General features: G+C 43.2%; 1 long non-coding RNA gene across 4 annotated transcripts in view; it reads left to right on the top strand.

Annotated features, from left to right (window-relative positions):
• Window positions 1-22642, top strand: part of LOC131410181 (uncharacterized) — a 51047-nt gene that overhangs the window by 26288 nt on the left and 2117 nt on the right. For 2 of the 4 annotated variants that reach the window (XR_009221180.1, XR_009221179.1), the window contains exons 4-5: window positions 10475-10538; window positions 12776-14727. This is a non-coding gene — a long non-coding RNA (uncharacterized LOC131410181). Of the gene's footprint in view, window positions 1-10474; window positions 10539-12775; window positions 14728-22642 lie in introns of those variants that run through there. The other 2 variants (XR_009221182.1, XR_009221181.1) reach the window with 1 other exon arrangement.

Below are 22642 nucleotides of genomic sequence, written 5' to 3'. Positions count from 1 at the left end.
ACTTCATTTTCCACATCCCCTTAGCAATTATCTATAGTTTGCACTTGATTAATGTACTCTTGTTATGTTAATTTACATGTACTCCCACATCTTTTCTATATATGTTATATTTTCAACTAAAAGATTATGCCTCAAATGTTATATATTGTATGTGCTGCTCAACAGTGCCTCATGTGCTACACAAAGGCAGACACTCAATAGATGGGCAGGCTACCTCCTTTTAAGATCTATTCTCTGGATCAGTGTGATCTGCCTTGAAAGGGAGTTTAGATACATATAGGTTCTGTTTTTTGCTACTTCGCTCATATATTGTGTGACTTTGAGTACAAGTGTTCCTTCAGTGTTCAGTTTAAGAACAAATTTTAAAAAAAAGGAAGTTTCCTAAAGAAAAACATTTTAAAGTTATGGAAGCATCTATGGGTTGGTAACATTTCTCCAGAAATATTTAATATAATATAAAAGTTCTCGACTGATCACTTTGAATCTTTCCTTGGAATTTCCATAGAAATGTCCATGTAGCAGAGAAACTGAAATAGTGTTATGTAGAAAATATTATTAACTTAAAAAAGACCCCTAATTTCTTCACAGAGGAAAACCAGAGGTAATATTCTGGATTTTTGCAATATTTAAGCTATTTCTTAGTTGTCTCGTGAAGGAATTAATGTAGTGGAACATATTCAAGGAATGGCTGAGGTGTCAGCATAAGACTGTACAAAGTGTGAGAGTGTTTTCTGTAATGGATTTTCAAATAGCTAAATTAAGAGTCACTCACTCTCTGGCCTCCCTCCATCTACACTGTCTTCTGGCAACAATAAAGTTGGGCAACCTATACATTAAAGCAATTTCTAATAATGCCAAATCAACAGCAGTTTCTAGTCATTTCCAGTCCCTCCTCCATGAAAGTGTACAACATTTAGGTTATTCCAGATATTTCCCTATACACACAAAATCAGACATTAACATAAAAATATGAAGGGAAGAAAAACATCAAGCCATAGAATTGAGTTTTAGTTTTACTGACATTTATATATCACACTTCCTGTTTATGATTTCAGAAGTGCAACCATGCAGTGCTTCTATTAAAAACTGAATAATTGAGAACAGTTTGAGGATTACAGTGACAACTTACCCAAAGGAAAAAAACACTAAACTTACTGCTGCATTCATTTGTGGAATTGCTATCTTTGTTGTGTAAAAAAATTGACTGTTTTTCAAACATCATTTACTAATAGTAGTTAAAAGGGAGCTTAATAGCCTGTGCCCCTAAAACAAGCAACCAGACATGAGTCTTAGTTCTGAATTTGACTAGGTAATGCAATAAGAAAACCAAGCCAAACCTCCTCTAATACATATACGTAAAGGTAATACTTGCAACAATTTGCTTTTTTTCCTCATTTTGAGATTTCAGTTGACTATTGTTATATGTTAATTAACAGTTTCACCTGCAGGAGGGAAAGGGTAGAAATGAATACAATTTTTAAATAAAAGCTCCTTTCTCTCACTATTAACTTGTTCTATTTGAAGCATAATTATGTGAGTTAGTTTATTTTTTGGTGACCACTTCAGAATGTGTGTGTATGTGGAGAGAGAGAGCACCCACGTGAGCAGTGACTGCTTGCTAGACATGAAAATCCATGTTCTCATTTCTTGGCCAAACAGATAAACTTATTCCCAGCCTCCCTTGCAGTTGGGTGTGGGTATGTGACTAAGATACAGCCAAGAGAATGAGAATGGAAGCTGTACGTACTACTTTGAGTCCCCTCCCCTAAAAAACTCCCCTTCCAACAGACTGAAATAGAGAAGACCCCAGGGAGACCTTGGAAGTTTGGTACTGAAAGCCGAGGTACTGAAAGACCTTGGAAACTAAGTAGTATTGAACTACTTGTTCACTTGAGCAAGAAACAAATTTGACTCATTATACATTTTGGGGTTAATCTGTTACGGCAATTAGCCTATTCTAATTAATTCAATATACAAAGCTTATATTTGCAGTGTCTCTATAATGCACAACTCCAGGGAGCACCATTTACATTGTAATGTATGTAAATAGCATTTCCTGAAGCACAGTTAAGAAGCTACAGTACGTATGTATACATATGGATATATATATAAATGTCCATCCTCTCCCCACCCCCACTGGAGTTGTGCAATGATGTAGCTCTGCCAAGCTAACTCCAACTTCTCTCTTGGGTTTTATTGCATATGAATATCAATTTGTGTAAAGGTACTTCCCTTTTTGTATCTGTGCTAAGAGATTAAGGTGGAATGGATCATCCAACAAGACTCTTAAGGGAAAAATGTATACTTAGGGTCCAAATCAGATCTCTTTCTTGGATTCATTCAACTGTGTAGCTACATACTCTTCTTATAACTTATTACGCTTTGGCATTAGGAGGGTGTTAGGAGCCCCCCTACATACACACACTTACTGCTGTGAGTAATAAAAGCTTTTCTGGGCCTGCCTTTCCTCATCTGTAAAATGAGAGTTGGACTATCTGACCTCAAAGATCCCTTCACTAAAATTTCTACCGTCTATGACTATAAGGTCCATAGCTTTTGGTAGAAATAATTGTTACTGTGAGTGTTCCTTTGGATTCCAAATTGATAATACAGAGGTGCTTAATAGTAACCTGAAGTTTTAAAAAAGATATTTAACTTGCACCAATTCACAGTCAAAGAGGCACAACAGAGGTTCTTCTCTTCTCCCAAACAAAAACTATTAAATTGAAAAGATATTTTTTAGAGTAATTTTAAAGCAGTGCGTCACCTCTCTGATTTCTTTACACTGTAGGTAGAGAAGTATCAAAGCTAAGGCAGAATGTGATATCTGTTGAAATGATATATTACAAAAAAAGTAAAAAACTAAATAGCAGATTATGTAGTTGTTCACTGAATTTAGCAGTTAAAACCTTAAATTTTACTGCTTTTAATTGTATACTTATGCTCTAATGATTCAGTGTAATAACAATTGTTACCAATATAGACATTCTATATAGAATATATAGTGCTAAATCACATTTTTGATTTAGCTGACTGAAATGAATCTTCACCTATTTGTCTGCTGGTGGGGTTTTAATTTCATAGATTTCAACTTCAGTTACAGCTAAAATATACATTATCCAGTCTTGATGCAGGCATGGAACTGCCTTTAACTCACATTCTTTTGCTGCAGGAGAGCTGCAGAAATATGGACCTCATTCAGGGATGATACTGTTTTAGAAAGGAGAAAGGACAGGCTCTATAACATTGTTCAAAGTGGAATTTTTATGTTAAGAGAAAGCGATGTATAGGCTAGAGTAGATAAGAAGGAGGAATCACAGTAACTTTTTTTTTCCACAAAAGGAACAAGACAGAAGAGAGAGCCTGCAATAGTATTTTGAGTACTAGTAGACAAGCGTAGAATCTAAAATATCCTTACATAATTGCAGAAATTGGGAAACAATCTTTAAAATGAGGCGATGGATAAATAAGTTTTGGTATATCCATATGTTGGAATGCTATGCAGATGTTAAAAACATGTTTTCAATAACATGAGAAAATGATCATTATAAACTATAACTCCTTTATACCTATCAAACAGGAATCAATCTTTTTCTTTCCATCTTCTGTACTCTTCCTCATGCCATTTCCTCCCCACCCCAAATATAAATAAGAGCATAATGGAAGAAATGTTTTAAGCAGAGATGCATAGACAGTCAATTTTAAAGCTTGAAGGGATTTTTGAGATTAGTCAAAATTCAACATTTTGCAAAGGAAACTGACACTCTGGAAAATTAAATATCTCACCTAAGGTCTCAATCCCAGCATTGCCACTTGCTAAAACCTAGGTTTCCTTACTCCCAAAATTCAACACATTTTACTTTCTACGACAACATGCTACATCTGAGTTTGGGTCAGACCAGATTATAGATAGTATTGAAGGTTAGGCCAACAAGTATGAACTTTATCCTAGACTATCCTTTTTTTTTTTGGAGGGGGTGATACAAGGGAATGATAATGATCAGAGTCATAAAATATCTGTAGAGATCATCTATATTTCCTAATAATTCTAAATCTTTAAATTTTTTCTTATTCACTACAACTTTAGAAATTCTTGGGGGAAGAACAACAAGCATTTCTTTGTCTCACATAAATAATACTGAGTAATGGCAGTGACTAGATTACCATTTATATAACTATTTAATTTATTTATTCATTTGCTTTTGTCTGTCCCTTCCAATAGAATGTATCTTCCAGGGGGGTAGGTCTGTATCTTTTTTGTTCACTCCAGCGCCTAGTAACTGTTTGACACTTAAAAGATGTTCAATAAGTATTTGGTGAGTGAATTAATAAATGGAGTAATCCTTTATTTACTTTGACTAGATTTCTTCTGGATGTTTTCCTGAGTTTTGTGATTCCATCACCATTCTAAATTAATTTTAGAATTGGGTGAAGCTGCTCTGTTCTTCATATGCTCTGCATTTCAGTCTAGCACAATTGAACTGTTTTGTAATATTAATTTAGGCACTCTTAAAACTCTTGTGCCAGATTTGCTAAGTTTGGGAATGACCTTGGCCTGTAATTTTATTTAGATTTTCATCCACAGATGAATGTGTGTACTTATACCATGAATTAGTGGTTTACATGTGAGGTTAAACCGATGATGAGTCAGGAGGCAACACTATTGGATGAACATATTTGGAAACAGGAAAAAAGAGAAGGCAATACCTTGAAAAATAGAAGCATTAGGCTGAAATAAGTATACACTTAAACTTACATCCTCAAATTAAGTGTAAGTTTCAAACCTGACAAAAAGAAGTCAATAATATTTTGAAGAGTGGATTTTTCTTTAAAGGTGAGATATTAAAACAAAAACACTAAGCCTAAATTTAAATAATAATCTCAGTTTTAAAAAGTAGTCCACATAAATTTTTCCCCTTAGATTTATTTTCAATATAAAAGTATGCAGGAATTAAAATAGGTATTTATTTTTTTACAGCAAAATTTTTACCAGATGAAGAAGCTTAAAAATATTGGCCTATTAGCCCATTTCTAGGAATTTATCCTAATTTAGGAAATAATCTAAACAGATTTATGCATAAAAAAGTTCACAGCAACATTATCTATAAGACAGTAAGGAAAATAGTTTAAATGACCACTTAAGGAAATAGTACTCCATACAAGGAACATTATGCAGCCATTGAAAATGTTTTTGAAGAATTTTAAATAACTTGAGGAAACATTTCTGATAAATTGTTATGAAAAAAAGAAGTGTACTCAAGCAAACAGTTTAAACTTGATAAGCTTAAAAAACTGCATGGAAATATGTCAACTGCAATAGTCAGTGGCCTCTAAATAAAGGAATTATTGGTTTCTTTTTTCCTGCTGTTCTTTTAAGAAATATTTTCTTTATTTTATTTAAATATATTTTCAGAATTTTCTTCACTTACATGTACTACTTTTATAGTCAGAAAAAGAAATCCATTACTTGTCATAGATATGTGTTTATGTCCCAATGATATGTTTTCAGTATCATCACATGAGTATAAATATTGTTAACCAAAAGAAAAGTTTGATATTATTTAAATCCAAATAATGGAGTTTCCAAAACAAACACTGATACATATCCTATAACTTGTAAAATTATAATGGTTTAGTATAATTTACTAATTATTTTGACATAGCAAGCTCTCAGTATGTTCACTGATGATGGAGGTGGTTTGAGAAGGGATACCTCAATTAATATACCAAGTTCCTTGACTCTGTCAGTTAGCAACTCTCCCAAGAGTTTAATGGTACAGTATGATGTCAAAAAGCTGTCCATAAAATTGCCCTGAGTGATTCACTTTTGCAGACTATTATTTTGTACCTCAAAAAGAACAGTCTCTTAAGTGCTAATTTTTTAAAAACACATAAGAGAGAAAAATTTGCTCTTACCTTGTTTGTTTTGGCCAGCTGTGAGCTTCATGTAAGATTCTGTGATCTGACATCATCACTAAAAAAGGTTTCTTGTGGAAATAACTGGCAACAATACTTACCTTGTAGGATTGTTATAAGTTTTAGAGACCACATATGTAAAGTGCCTGGCATAGTACACTGCACATAAGCATTCAGTAAATGGTGGCTATTGTAACAATATATAATATTACTATGACTTCTTGTCTGTTATACTCCTATATATGGGATGAATTGAAAAAATATGAAGTGCAGTCTATTTAAAAACATTATTCTAGACTTCCAGATAAAGATGGGCAGTGAAGGCAGACCACAAAAATCTTCCTCCCCAAATACCTTACAAAACGGTAAAAGTTAACAGTAAAAACTCCTTTATAAACATTACTGAAGCAGCCAGAAAATGTCCACAACCTAAGCCAAAAGAGGCCAAAATAATACTATTATTTCAAACTAAATAAATTTGGAACAGCAAGAAATGAAATAGACATGGCTAGAAATCAAATTCTCACCAAAAGGAAAGACTGGCAATCCCAGCACATTCCCCTAGTCAATTCATTCTTCTTTTCTTCGAGATGATTATGCCTCATCTCTTCTCTCCTAAATCTCCCACGTCTCCCAGCGCCTCACTTCAAACTCTTGTTTTATGGATAAATAGAAACTGTCACAAGAGAAACTCATCTTTCCAACACCCTGTCTACTGACCTGCCTTCATCTGTACTCATATAGACTCTTCCTTTATAAAGGATCGGCGATCCCTGCTCTTAGCTGAGGCAAGCCCCTCTATTTGTGCCCTGATCCCATCTTTTCTTGTAGAGTCAAAGATTGCATTCTTGTGATTATTCCCTCCATTTCCTACATCCTCAATTTCTCCCTCTTTACTGGATTATTCTAACCAGTAAACTTACTGTAATATTTCCTATCCTAAAAATACCATCACCCAAGACCCCATATACCCCTCTACTTACAGGGTGAGTAGGAGCCCATTTTTCTGCTCCCCTTTCTAACACACTTTTCAAAGATTGTCTATACTTGCAATTTCCACTTCTTCACTTTACATTATCTCTTCAATCCATTCCTATTATTAGTATTGTCTCTACAGCTCCACCTAAACTGCTCTTGTTGAGATCGTTGACTACCTTCTTGCCAGATACTTTTCCTCTTCCCAAATGTTTGGGATCCCCAGGCATATCCCTGACTCTTTTTTCCCTCTCCATCAACATTCATTTCCCCTTAGGTCATCTCATCTAGTTTTTTTGGTTTAAAATGTTGCCTATGTTCTTAGGACTCCTAAAATTGGTATTCTATCCCAGCTACCTCCATTGAGCCCCGAACTCATATCCAGCTGCCTGCCCAGAACGCCAGTTAGGTGTCTGATAAGGACCTCAAAGTTAACACATTCAAGACAAATCTCTTGATTTTATTCTCCCCCTCAATTTACTTCTCCCCAAGTCTTCCCCATGTCAATAAGTGACATTATTTGCTCAAGACAAAAACCTAGAAATCATCCTTAACTCCTCTTTGTGCCAGTTATTAAGCTGTTATCTCTTAGCAATAAACCCTTCCATACTCTGCTTTGTGATGCCGGCACTGGGATTCTGCAAACTACATTTCTTCTTTGCCAGCTCCCTGACAGCTATGATCTGTCAGTAGAAGGCATTAGAGAAAGACTAAAAGTCAGGAAGAGGGGAAAAAGAACTCGCTCCTTCTTGTTAGTTTTCTTCACCTGTCAGGGTTGCCCCCAGCTATGGACCTTCACCCTGACAGTGGCAGTTAGCTCCAAATTTCAACTATTTTCCACTCTCCTAGAACCAGCTCCAACATACTCTCCCAGAGGTACCAGCAGCAAATGGGCAGCACCCCCTCCTCTGAGGTCAGGGGTCCAGCTCTGCCAAGTCTCCCCTCCCAGCTTCTGGGTTCTAATAACTTCAGGTCTTTCCTGTGTTTATCTGGTACTAGGGGTAGTAGCTGCTTCCTGAAGTTACTCTGTTATCTCAGTGCTCCCTTTTTGCATTTTCAGTTCTACCACACCTATTTAACCAATTCTTTATACTCAATTACTGCTGTTGAAATACTTAGCAGCAGCCAGAGTAACTCGTCTAAAGCATATACCATCCCCTTGCTCCTCATCACACTTCCAACAAAATTCAGATTCCTCACTGGGGCCTACAACCCTTTTTGTGACCTGGCCTATCCACTTCTCTAGTCTCATCTCTCACCACTTTCCAGGTACTCATCTGGCTCTAATCATTCTTTTTTGAACACACCACTCTCCCATGGCAGGGCCTTTGTACTTGCTTTCCTCTACATCTGGATTGCCCAGGTCTTTGCCTAGCTCACTACCTCACTTCATTCAGGTCTCTTCTCAAATGTCATCTTAGAGAGGCCTGCTCTGGCTGCTCTATCTAAAATGCACAATTCCTTCCCCCACCCCTCCATTTCCTTACCTGGGTTTCTTATTATCACTACCTGACATTATGTTTGTCTATTTCTCCCTCCTCCATGCTCAACTAAAAGCTTCATAGCTTCATAAAGGTAGGGATATGATCTTATTTACCACTGGTGCTGGCACTTAATCAATTCCAGTTGACAAGTAAATTTAATAAATAAATTGCAGTGAATGCAGAAGTAGACCAAAGTATTTACAAAGAAGATAATATGCAAATAAGACAAAGACAATATAATATAGCTTGATTCATCTCCCTGAATACATAAAGCAGCAAATGAATCAGAAAAAGCACTTAAAGATGTAATAGAAGAGAATTTCCACAAAATAATGAAAGAACTGAATCTGCAGAATAAAATGTTCAAAGAAAAATGGACACACTATTCAATATTGAGGCATATCCTAGTTAAGCTGTTAACCATAAAAAATGAAAGAAAAACTTTCATACCACTAGGCAGAAAACTAAATAACTTATAAGAGGGAGGAAGTCATGCTGGTCTTAGACTTCCTCTAAGCAATACTGAAAGCCAGAAAACAAAGGAAAAATGTCTGCAGTTTTAAGGGAAAGCCAGCATGACCTCAATCTATTATATCCAAATAAATGTCATTTAAGAATTGATGAAAAAGGCAAACATAGCATCCATGAATCCGTGTAGGGAAAAAAAAAAACCTACTTATTGAAGAGCAGATAATTAAGTGATGAATCAAAATTAATAACTAGGATATTGAGAATCAAGGTGTGTTGTGAACACTGGATTTTAAGATACAGATCAAGACCAAATGATCAAAGGAATTAGGGTTACAAAACAGAAATAAACATTAAAACCTTCACTTTGTAAAAATATAGACATAACTAGTAAATATACATTTTTCATAGCAGAGTCTATTGGCATTTTAAATTTGAAACATACTGATAAAATAAGTCTCCAAACTCTTAATTTTTGAACTTTGGACATTTTAGGAAATAAGATCTCTTGTGGCAAAGAAACATTTTTCTAAAAAGTTCAGCAATTCCTTCAGCTTATCTTACTATTACCAAGTTCAAATAATTGTAAATTTATACTTTTTTATTTAAAAGTAGTGACATGTTCTCATCTTAAATAAGATTATCTTATTTATATAAATGCATAGAAATATACCTACCATGATGTTCATTTAATATTGATGGTAAAATCTGGGATCTGAGGCAATATAAAAACTTTCCTGTATCTTTCTAAATTGTTTGAATTATTTATAAATGAACATGTATATAAAAACAATATCCTTAAAATACTATTATACACAACAATGTGAATATACTTACTACTCCTAAACTGTACATTTTTAAATGGTTAAGACAGTAAGTTTTATGTGTTTTTTGCCACAATTAAAAAGAAAATAAAAATAAAAATACTGTTATAAAACCTATAATATAAAATAGATCCAGCCATTACAGCTTTACAGATGGATTTTGACTCTACCAGATTTTCCTCAAATCAACTTTTCCACCAATGACTACCCCTCAAATTATATCCTTCACATAATACTCTGTACTTGGCCTACACCTTATCTAATTTAATTTTAGAAAGCAGAGATTATTCACTGGCGGACACTTACAAGTATGCAAAATGACAGGTACTTATAAGAAGTGACTAATATGTTGTGTTACTTTATTAAATATAATAATGTTGTAAGAATGTAAATATATGTTATTCGATTTACATATTTGAGAAGAAATCTTTTAATTTTAATGATTTTTTCTGATTGTTAATATATGCTCATTTTAGAAAATATGAAAAATAAGGTAAAAAATTACCATAATCACGTAACACTTTGGTATATTTTTCCCTACCCTTTTTCTATGCATATAAATAAATATATTTTTGAATAAATGAGAAATAGTTTTATAACCTAAAAATTTAAGTGTACATTAAATTAAATATTAGTATTTCTCTGTGGCATTAAGTATTTTTATTGGTTGCATAATATTCTCTTAGATTGTTGCACCATGATTTATTTAACCACTCCTTATTATTGCATATTCAGATTCTTTCCTCTGTATAGATGCTGTAGTGAATAAATATAAATCTTTGACTTCATATTTGATTATTTCCTTAGGATTGGTTCCTGGAAGTGGAACTACTGTGTCAAAGGTTTGGACATTTTTAAGACTCCAGAAAAGGTAATATAATAGATGAGATTGTAAATTTCATTGCATTGTTAGCAACGCTGGTTATTAACACTTATTTGTCAATCTGATGGAGAGACTCTTTCTGTAATTTAATTTGATAAAGTTGCATTTTTGCTCATATTAATAACTTTAGTACCTCAAGGACTTAATAATTCTGTCTTCTCCATGATGTTTAACATAGATCCTTGCCCACATGTTGAAGAATGTATTTTTTTATTGACTTTGGCAAAGTTTCTTTTAAAATAAATTATATTTTGAATACATAGAAAGGTGAAGAAAAATAACATAAAGAAGATCCAAATTATTTTACTTAATAAAAGGTATGATTGTATTTAATTCTTAATGTAGTAGTATACAGAACATTACTACTATCAGCTAGCAATATCATATTTTATTTATTGAATTTCTTTATTGAAATCATATTGAATTTATGGCTTAATGTGCTATTTTTACTATAGCACTTTCCAAAATGCTTCTAAATGCCTAGTTTATAAGGTTAAGAAAAACATTCACTAGATAACTATTTTGAAATAATTTCCTCAACCCTGCCTTCATTCAAGATGCCTAGAAACAGACTGGCCCACTTCCAGTTTTCTTTCATGTTATCATTACTATGAAGTCATTCTATAGATAGGGTAATAAGCATTCTGGCATACAGAAAAATAGCATCTATAAAACTACATGGTATAGTTTGGTTGGGGTTGTTCCTCCTTCAGAACTGCATTACGTAATTTAAGTGTTTACATAAGCTCCTTTGGGCTGCCTCCATGGTAGCTATGAAGTCACGGAGAATTAGAACAGTTTGGGGCCTGATAACAAAGTCTATCAGTTTAATGTGAATACTGTGTCAAATTTTTTTTTTTTATCATTGCCGTATAAGAAATTAAAAACAAAGATATACTTAATTCATTTTTTTTTTTTTTAAAAAAAGCATGCTACTTCAAAAATCACTAAGAAATACACACAAAAAATAAAGGAGTCATAAATGTACATTTGCTCATTATCTAGATGTACTTATTTTAAAACCTGCATTCTACAGTATGAATTCACAGTGTGATTTTTGACTCAATATAACTAAGAACAGTTATGCAAAAATTATCAAAATGTATAGACGTATTAGACAGCCTTTAGGAGAGTATGAATTATTGAAATGGCCTAAGCACTATTTCTAAGTCATAGAGGAAGTCTTTCTAAGAGAACATCGAAGATGTATACATTATAATATCAGCTTTAGGAGAATTTAAAAATATACTAGGCTATAAGAAAAGATTACTTCATCTTGATTACTCAAAGAAAGGTAGTATTTTCAGTTCCTTGGAAAAATAACTCTTGAGTGAGTCTCTTTACAGACCAAATAATGTGTACTAAAAACTGTGTGTACTGGTTTTAAAGAAAAATAATGCAATGTGCATTGTAAAAGTGGGAGAAAAGAATTTAAATTTTGTATTGTAATAATCAAGTGTATATCACCTTCAAAGAAACATGCAAATTCTTATAAAATACCTAAAATCTCAACCATCCCTTTAGAATTACTAAGTTTTATGAATAAACAAGCCCAAGATCCTGATATCTAAAAACCTATAGCCCTCTTTTAGAAATATCATTTTGTTTTAATTATGTAACATGAATTTATTATAAAATTACTTATTGGAATAATCTTCATAGCATTTTGCTTTTTAACTTTGAGAAGTAAGGACATGCCATTGATGGCCTTGCCAATGATCTAGTGAGGTCCAAAGTCAAGGACAATTCAAGTAGGGAACAAAAAACACTTGTAGGACCTGATCATGGCCATGGAGATATAGCCACTGTGGGGGTCTTGCCTAGCTTGGGAGAGAGAGGTGTCTGTGTACAGGAGGCCTGACCTGGAGGGAGGGAATGGTCATGAGAGAGAAAAAGGGGGGAAGATTAAGAGACAAACTGCCTACTCAGATTGGCTCAGGATTAGCTTCACTGTAACAATGAAATGTTTGGGTTTTTGTATATCATTCTAATATCAAAAAGAGGATATTTATTTGGTTTCTTATGTTTAAACATTTTTAATATACAACATTGTTTATAAATTTATCTGAAGGTAATGTGTGATGATTTTAAACACATTGCAAATTCTTTGATACTCCTCCCATTAAAAGGTAGAGTGTAATTCCCCTCTCTAGAATATGTATGGTGCCAGTGATTTGCCTCTAACAAACAGAATGTGACTGATATGATGCTGCATGACTTCTAAGATTAGGTCATAACAAGTTATACAGCTTCACCTGGCTCTCAGTCTTGGGACCCTTGGAACCCAACAACCCTGTTGTGAGAAAGCCCAGACCACAAGGAGAAGCCATGTGTAGGTGTTCTGGCTGATAGCCCCAGCTGAGGTCCCAGCCATCAGTCAGTACTAATCGCTAGACATGCAAGTGAACAAGCCTTCAGATGATGCAAGCCTCCAGCCTATGAGCTGCCCCAGCTGACGCCAAGTGAATTAGAAACAAGCTGTCCCTGCAGAGCCCTACCCAAACTGCATATTCATAAGTAAAGTAATGTTGTTGTTATTGTGAACCACTAAGTGCTGGGGTGGTTTGTTATGTACTGAGTCCCTAGCTTAAGTTAGCTGTAACAAGTAGGAGGGAGATGGAGGAAGCAAAAGAAAACCCTTTCCCTCCACTTTTCCTTGTTTCCTTAGCCAGACTGAGATTTTAGCACCTCCTAGTACTAAAGATTAAGTGTGGTTTTGAAGTGCCATAGAAACAAAAACACCATCTTGGGGACCCAGTCTATCCAGACCCCTTTTCTTTGAAGGCTTAGTGGCTGAGCAGGGAAAAGAGAAAGCTTGATTCCCTCCCTTTCTCCTTTTCTTCTCCCCTGGGTATCCCTAGTTTCAAAAAAGAGGGGAAAGCAAGATTTAATCCTCTCCTGTCCTCATCTCCCTTCTGAATTCAAATCTTTGGAAAGATGCTTTCTTTGTCACTGAAGCCTCTTCATTCTTATACAGGGACCAAACCAGCAACAATGCTTTCATGCCTTATCAAGGAAGCAGGATCTACTAATCAAAATTATATACCAGGGACACCACTTTGTCTTTAGTCACTCATTACTGTCCTTCAGAGGTTCCTCCTGCTCCTCCTCTTCCCCTAAATGGTGTTCCCCAGGGCTCCCTTCTCAGACCTCTTCTCACTTGACATACTTTCTGGTCCATCTTATTCACTCTTCACCTACATTTTAATGACTCTAGAGAACCAGAGCTTACTTCCAACCCTCCTGGGATAGATTCCTGATACCTCAAATTCCAGAGGGACAAAACAGAGTTCCTCCTCCTGGACCTGAGGCCCACGCCTCCACCCAGTCCACACCCTAGACCAGAAACCTGGGGATCCCTTGCCCTTACTCCATACAGCCAGTTTCCCATTCCACCCACTCTTTTAAATTATTTTCCTTGAATCCCTCTTCTCTGTATCCCCACTGCCACTAGGTACACAGCAGTGGTCCTCGTGGATTCTTACCTAGCTCACAGGCTGTTTTATAGTCCATCTTCAAGTCTCCAGGACCCAACCAGTGTCATCATTTCAAAGACCTGTAATCATTTCACACCTGAGCATGCATTTCCATTAAAAAAAAATCCTTTCATGGTTCTCCTTTTCTATAGGTTTTAATCCTGAAGTCCAATAGTCATTTACTCACAAAGCAGAGTAAACCCCCCCCCCCCGGAAAGAGTATTTTAGTATAGATCTATAGGTGTATTTTTCTGAAAAGAGACCACACTGCTTTACATAGGTTCTCAAAGGGGTATGTGCCCCCAAAAAGGCTAAAACTTGTAGGTCTCAGGCTAAAGTCCAGACTCTTCAGCATGGAAAAGAAAGCCCTGCATGACCTGGTCATTCATCCGGCTTCCTTTCTCATCCCCCCCTTTGCTCCCCTCACCTCCCACCCATACTTATCAGGCTGTGGTTCTCCACTACAGGCCTTTGCACATGTTGCCTTGCTTGCTCATCTTGGGATGCCCCTTCCTTTCTTCTTAGCTGGCCTAACTTTTGCCATCCAGGAAACTACCTTCTTTCTTTCAAGAAACACCTCAAGTCATGCTATCTACAGAAGGCTGTGCAGGCTAAGCAAAGTGTTAACTCTTGCCTCCCTGAAGCCAGCCTAGCAATTGCTCTTTCTCTTAGCATCTGCCTCCTAGATTTCCAAGCTTGGGTGGGGGTTGGGGGTGGGAGAATAGAAAAAAAAAAACATAAAGCCTGTAAAACAAGCAGTGACTGAAAATTGTGCAGCACTTACTGTAGAAGAACCTCAGGCTAAATATACAGTACATTTTTGTGGTGCTTTCTTGGGAGAGAAACTGGGTGGTGAACATGTAATTTATAATTGCCAGCAGATTTTTGATGATAAATACCGCACACCTTCCTGTTACAGAATATTGTATAGTGATTTTCAACATCATCCGGTTTTCCTTTATTTTATGCCTAGCCACCACATGGTGTTATATATTTAACAAATCCTGTAATTAATAAACAACGCAGTTCTGATATTCTGCAATCTACTAGGAGGACTGCTGGGTCATTTGTCTGAATTATTGCTCCTGGTTCACGCAACACCACCCAAAAAAAGTCTACCGTCATGCTGTGTCCCTAAAATTCTGTGTACCCTGGAAGATGATCAACTTGTTGAGATAAACTGTGTTTCCGATTAGTCTCCTCATGAGACCTGCTGTGCCTTATAGCACAGGCTCTAACAGTCAAAAGTTTCCTCTTGCAGACAAGTCGTCTTTTAATTGCTGCCCCATAAGGGAGCTCTTCGCATTTCTTGGTTGGACGGATCTGAGCAAAGTGTATTTCCCTGCTAGTAAAGCATCAACTTATAAATAGCGCTCACCGCGCTGAGTCACCAAAACCCGGAGTCTCCCCAAATAGCTTATAACGACTGCTGGAAACGCGTCCCCCGGAGCGGTGACAGACTCCTACCATACACCCGCGGGGCTGGAATGTAGGCCCCAGCCACTGAGTGGATCCCCAACGACCTGGCGCCCAGGGAATGCGGGCAAGGCCGCCGATTCCCAGTGTCGGACCTCGAGCGCGCGCGGACGGCGCTCTTGGGACGCGGCCGAACTCGGCTTTGACTGCTCAGGGGCCGTCCCCGCCCCCTCCCGAGCTGGGAGCCGCGGGGGGCCGGCACCAGCCTCCGCCCTGCGTCGCCGGCTCACACAATGGGGCGCGTCGGGACGGGGCGGCCGCGGCTCCCTCTCTGGTCGCAGGCCCGGGACTCCGGGCAGCTGGGGAAGCAGCCGGGGGCTAGGGCCGTAAGGAAAACCCCTGTCTACCCTCCATTCACTCCCGCACTTCCAAATGGCTGCAGCCGCCGATACAGGGGGCTGGGGGAGGGAGCGGAAGTGCCACCCCCCGCAGTCAGGGGATGGTGACGTCACCCCTACTGTCAGCCTGTAGCGGGGGCGTCTGCCCGTCATGTGACCCAGCCCCCCCCCGCTGAATACCGCGCGCGCGCTCCCTCCCCCAGCCCCGACTCCCACCTCTCCCCCGCCCCTTCTCCCCAACTTTCGCCCTCCCCGCTCCAGCACGGCTGTCAACAGCGCCAGCTCCGCCCCTCTTCCCCGCGCCCTGTGTAACCGCCACGGCGGCGCAGCGGGCGCTCGCGCTCAGGTCCCGGTCTGTTGGAGGAGAGCGTGCCCCCTGTCCCCACCTTGGCTCCCAATTCCCGGCGCGCTGGGTGCGTGGGCACAGGAGCCGGGGTGCGCGGCGGCGTGCGGCGACAGCGCTTCTCTGCTCAGCCCTCCCACAGCAGCCGCAAGACGAGGCGGAGACGCCAGGTCGGAGCTTGGAGGGGGCGAGGCGTGCTCAGCGGCCTCCTAGCCCTGGCACGTCTCCACCAGGGGTCGGCCCCCAGGCGGGAGCAGCAGCCAGGAGCCCGCCCTCGACCCCCGCCCAGCAGTCCGCGCCTTCGCGGCGCTCCCGCCTCCGCTCTCCCTGCCGCCTGGGCGGCGCACGCTAGTCCTGCTTCGTCTAGGGCCGCGGCGCGGGCACCGGCTGTACGACGAGGGGCCAGGCGCGGACCGCCTTCTGGAGCCCCCTCGGCCACCCGCGGTGGACTGCTGGGGTTGCAGATTTGGTGGCTGTCACTGCTGCGCCTCGTTCTATTTTTTCCCTCAATTCCTTTCTAGAAGTAGACGCTTGGGGAGGGAAAAGAAAACCTAGTGTAAAAAGGGGCGGTACGGACTGACCTGTCATCGGCGTAGGAAGACCCCCGGTCGGGATGAGTTCTGCAGCCCGCGCAGGGACTGGAGCCCTGGATTCGCGCGGCGCGGCGGCGCCTCAGCCAGGTGTCCCCCTCGGCGGGGCCCGCGCTGCCGCGTCCTCCCCCTCCCCGGGCGCTGCGCTCCCCGCCCCATCGCCAGGGACCAGGGAACCCCCCAGCTCGATTTTTTTGTGCAGTTTCAGCAAAGCTCCGAGGAAGTTGGTCCTTTTGTTCCACTATTTATAGATTGCGTCAACATTGCGAAAAGGAGAAGGCGGAGCGGTAGCCCCTCCTCCTCCCCCTCCCCCCGCCTGCTCCTGGGAGAGAAAAGCCCCAGCACACGACCTAAGTACACAGCGCGCCAGCCGCCCGCCCACCCCCGGTCTCCTGCTCGCCGCTTCCCCCTCCTCCCAGCCCGGGCCAGAGCGCTGCCAACCCCGTCACGTGCCCGCCCGGGAAAACCAGCTCCCCGGGGCTCCGCGCCGCCCGCCAGGCTCCGCGGCGGCGGCGGCTGCCTTGCTCAAGCTGTGCGCCCAGCTCGTGGGCTCCGGCTGCGGCGCAGGCGACGCGCTCAGCGTGGGCATTCACGCCCTAGCCACCCGGCGGGGACCCCTGGGTCCGCAGCTCCTGGGTGTGCTTGCGAGCGTCCCGCGCTTCCGCCCTCCTCCTCCCCTCCGGCTTCGGGAGCGCCACCGCCCTGGTGGTGGAGTGTGTGTGCGTTCAGGCCTCGCCTCGGAGCTAGGGGGCTGACTTGTCCCTAGTGCGGCCGCTTCCCCAGACCTTAGGATGCCAGTTCCCCCCTGGCCCCCACACTATTGGGTGAGGGCGGGGGACTGAGGAATGCGGGGGTGGCTCGCAGCCGCTCGCGGGCTGGCCGGCAGAACGCGGGAAGCGCGGTGCGGCTGTTCCAAGAAGCGCGGAGACGCTTTGCCTCCTCCGCAGGTGCAACCAGGCGGTGCGCGAGCTCACTTACTGCTTCCCGGACAGCTAGGCACCAAGGAGGTGGCAGACCTGAGCCGCAGGGGGCGGGGGGGGGGGGGAATATAGTTTTTGAGGAGTTACTGGAAGTTAGATCTGTGACAAAAATATTTGAACTTTTCTTCAAAACCTGATGACAAAATGATAGGCCCCGCGATACCCCCGAAATGAAACTGAGCTCCCTGCCGGCCTAAAAGCTTCTGTTCCTGAGCTCAATGTAAACAAGGAGGGCGGTAAATACTAGAGGAAGGCCTGATAACAAAACCAAGTGCAAGTAGCTAGTTTGAGTGTAATTTACCTTAGCAGCTTCCGGTCCTTTCCCTAAGTGATTTATTTAGATCGCTGTTTAACTTTCCAGAGTCGGAATGAAATAATTTAGCCCATCATATCACGGTGGAGGAAAGCCCGGGCTGAGCTGGGACGAGTGCAGGAAACGCGTCGGACCTTTCCGGGCAGCTGGACAGTGTAGTAAACAATCTGGAAGGGTTATGTTATTTTCTAAGGAGTTCGGAGAGCTGTTCCCGTGCACTCACCCTCGTTCGCGCTCAAGTGCAGCCCGGGGGCGGGAGGGGCGGGACTCTGCACTGGCCCGCGCCCCTAGAGCCTCGCGTCTTGGCCCGGCACTGGGCTTATCCAAACCCAGGAACGCTTTCCCACGCACCACACGGGGCAGCAATAAGTTTGCCTCTATTTGAGAAACCCGTCCAGGTTTGGGCCCTTCTTTTTTTAAGGGGGAGTCCTTAGGGCATAGGTTCATCAATTTAGTAACTTGTGCTTCGTTTGCCATGAAGAGGGAGGCGAGATGAAGTAAAGCGAACCTGTGCAGTGGTTGCGGGAGTTCCAAAGCATAGAGCTGAGTGGACCCGCAGCATGTTGGACGGTGCGTTGGTCCCCTTACACCTGAGGGTGCTGAGTCTGGTTTGGGAGCCGGCTCTTATTCTCTCGGCTCTTGCGCTTTCTCTGTTTCCTTCCAATTTAGTTAAAGGCCCCGGCCGCCCATCTTCCCGCCTTTCTATCCTGCCTGGTCGTCTGTATTTGAAAGACACAGCCCGCCTAAGAAGGCAGATTCGTTTCCCTGCCAATTTTGTTGCATCAATATCTTCAAACCACGTTTCTTTGCATGAAGAAAACAAGTCAGGGCCGCCTGGCCCTTCCCGCCGCTGCAAGGAACTGGGGTGCCCAGGCCTCACCCTTAGCCTTCCTCCACTCCCCGCCCCGTTCAAGCCGAACAGTGGTGTCCCCATCACTTTGTCAGGACACGCGCCCCCCCCCCCCCTTTGTTCTTCCGCGGTCTTCCCAGCTGCGGAGAGGAGGGAGCGAAAGCAAAACGAAAGCACCCGGGGCGCATCAGTCGCAGCGGCTTCCCTGAGCTCGGCCATGGGAGGCCAAGGTCTGGGGTCCGGCGGCGAGTGTGGGCGCCCGAGCTCCGCAAAAACCGGGTGGGGGGTGGTCCCTCAAGGGCGCCCGGGAGCTGCCAAGAGCCCTGTCGCTCCTCCTCCTCCGGGGAAAAGCGAACACGTCTGATAACATACCATACCCAAAGGAAAAGTTTGCCCTAGGTCTTGAGTTGAAATTCGAGACTGATTTGGACTGTGCAGAGGGACGCAGAGGCAAAGGAGTGTGGCGCCGGGGCGTGCGTTGGCCCCCAGCTACTGATCCCCGGGAGAGGCCCGGGCGAGCGGGAGCGCGGTGAGGACGCGCAGTGGCCGCCGGGGACTAGAGGCCCACGGAATTGTTGCTCCACCGACGCTGGATAAGCACGCCGCCTCCCCCCCAAAGCCGGAATTCTACGCGGTACAAAGACTTCAGGAAACTTTGGTGACATCCTTCGCGCCCGCACTCCTCCCATGTGGTAGTCACCGCGGGGACAAAGGTGGCCTGCGCAGATTTGGACAAGGCGCGGCCCTTGTGGGCGGCCTTACTGGTCGCAGACTTTTTCAGTTAAGGGAAGGCATGCGAGTATTGTCACAAGGTGTAGGTAATCCCTCACAACCACCTCTCCGAGTTGGCAGCCAGTCCGAGTCTGGTCAGCTAAACTGCGTCCTCTCTTCCCCCACCTTCCCCCGCACTGGAGGATTGACCGGCAAGCTGCTCGCTCTGTCACTCCAGTCCATTTATGTAGCCAAACTCCTGAAAAGCCCCATCCTACCCTAATAAACAATTAACTTTATTCTACTTAATGGCACCTTTGTTGTAGCAATATCTGTGGGTTTTGGCAACTGTTAAAAAATCATTTGATCCTAAATGAGTTGCATGTGGAAATACAGTTTTCTGTGCGAGTTGCTGGATCTGTGCTTTCTCTCACCGGCACATAATGCACCGCAGCCCACAGCTGTTACACCTCTAGCTGTTCAGAGGCGCTTTCCCACCGCGCCCTTTCTCTCTTTAAATAGGGAGATTTGGACTGTGCACTTGTGTGCGTTGTTTAGATTCTGCATCGCTTGTTATTCATTTCACCAACAGGACTCAAAAACAGCTATCATTTTAAAAGATGCAAAATTGAGTTCGCTTAGGGGAACCTGGGGAAGGCAGCCTTGGTTTCTTGCTAATGTTTTGCCGGCAATAGGCAGTAGTCAATGCCAGACTAGCTTTGCTTGTTTTTATTCCTTTCCTCTTCACCACAACTGCAAATACTAGAAACTTCTAACAGTAAAAATGACGGCCCACTCCACCCAAATTTCTTTAGACAATGGATGAGAGGAGAGCGACAGGTGAAATAGACCCTTGGGCTATTCCTTTTGGAAAGAGCATTTTATTTCTTCTAAAAATACTCAGCAAAAGCTGTTTTTGACGCAACAGACTAATAAAAATGCCTGCTTTCACCATGCTCGCCCTTTGGTTTCATATGTGGCCACTGTTCTCACTTTCTTGCAAATTTTTTCTCTTGTAACTTATTTTTGTGAAACAGAGTTTCCATCAGGTTATCTTGCTAAACAGGGCGTCTATAATTATGAAGTTGGTCTTTTCTCCTGCACCCCACTTAAACAAAAAGTACCCACACGGCTTTGAAGCTCTAGTTGTTTTTATTCCGCAAGCTACTTAAAAAAAAAAAAAATCCGCATTCGCAAATGATGCTTTACCTGGGTTAGGTTCAGACTTCAGTGCCTAAAATGTTAACCGCCGGGGCAGTCCCTTGAGCCATCGAAAGCCCGGCCTTGCGAACGCCACTGGAACCCGCACCAGAAACCTCGATTTGGAGTCTAGTTTGGAAACAAATCTCTGCTTTTCGAGGTGAAATGGGAACTTGCCCAAGCGATGCATCTGGCTTTAGATTTTATGGGGAATATGATCTGGAAAAGGGAACGCCTGTTTCAGGCGCGGCAACATGCCCCGCGCGGATCCCCGGGGGCTCCTTCCTGCAAACAGCGCGCGGGGCCTCGACCCGCAGGGCCTCAGCCAACCTCCGGGCGCCCTGGTTTGGGTTAACCCCACGCAGCACTCTCCCTTCCCGGCCTCGCCTGGGGTCGCTCTCGGCGGCTGACGCAGCTTTTAGACCAGAAGAGAAAGTTTGAGGCTGAAGATCAGATGTTCTTAAAGGGGCTGGGAAAAGGGAGAGGCTCTTCGCAGTTAGTGCTAAGAAACTCGGACACCCCACGCTCACTCCCAGGCGAAAAAAACTGTCTTGGGGGAGCACAAGTGTTCCCCAGACTTTGCCAAAGTTTCAAGAGTCCAGAGGTAGCGTGTCCCCCACCCCCGCCCACCATCGGGTTATTTCATAATCCCCTCCAGGCTGCGTTAGGCGAGGACCCAGGCGGAGTGGGGGTGGGGTGAGGTGGGGAGGATGGACTTACTGTTTCCGCCCCCTCCGCAGCGGAAACCTCTTAAGGGGTTAAAATGGCGCGGCCGGGTGGGCGTGGGGAGTGGTGCCAGTGTTCGCCCCGACCCACTGGAGAAGCGGGGTGGGGGTGTGGGATCCCGGAAAGGGCCAGAAAAGCGGGGACCAAAGGGAGGTGTGAGGCGGGAGTTTCTACTCTCGGGGGCTGGTTCCAAGTAAGATGCCGGCAGTAATGGGGATGGGATCCGCAGCAGGGGAGCCAAGCAATAGTGCACGTCCTCACCCCCCTGGACAGGGTTATGTCAGGAGAGCGCCCTGGCACGAGCTCTGGCCCGCGGTAGAAGATACTCCCCCTCGGGCTCTCTCCGCCAGAGGGGCTGGGCGGGCGCGGAGGGGCGGGCGGTGCGCCGCGCCGAGCCCAGGGCGCTGAGGTCGGCGAGTCGCCTTTAGAGCGGACGGCGGCGCTTCTCCAGTCTACGTGGAAAAAATCATCTAAAAGAGCACCCCCGCGGCAAGCAGCCCTTTGGCCCTGGTAAAGTAGATAGAAAGGGACTCAGGGAAGGAGAGAAGCTCAGTTTAGAACTTCCCAGAGTCTCCAAGTTTGTCAAGCGACTGGGAATCTTGATAGCTCTCTAAGAGCTGCGCCCATTTCCCCTTCCAGAACAAAACTAGAGGAGTATCCCTCCAAAGGAAGGCTTAAGTTCAGGCCCCACGTGGAACCCGAGCAGCCCCCGCCGGCTGACCTCGGGCTCGCTTCTCCCAGGGCGGCGGGGAGCGTCCTTTCCGAGCAGCCCCGGGGCGGGAAGCGCGCGACTCGGACGCGCTCGGCGCTGGGCCCCGCTGCGGCCCGGGCGTTACAGCAGGAAACGCTTCGTCCGTTTTCGGTCTCCCAGTCAAAACATTTGGCTAAATCTCGAATTAACTTATTTGATAGTCCGGAAAAGAAACACGACAAATAGCCTCACCATCAGGCTTGCGTCAGAGAACATTTCCCCTGGACTATAGTCAAATTGGTTTTTTCATTAGTTGCAGGAACTGAATTTTTGATGATTTACCTGCCTGCTGGAGCTCCAGGTTGTATTCTCCCCTCCTTTCCCACTTCATCTGGTTG

Source organism: Diceros bicornis, chromosome 9 (assembly GCF_020826845.1).
Source record: "Diceros bicornis minor isolate mBicDic1 chromosome 9, mDicBic1.mat.cur, whole genome shotgun sequence".
Lineage (NCBI taxonomy): Eukaryota > Metazoa > Chordata > Mammalia > Perissodactyla > Rhinocerotidae > Diceros > Diceros bicornis.
Note: the sequence above shows the minus strand (reverse complement) of the source record. Positions and strands in the feature narration are given on the sequence as shown.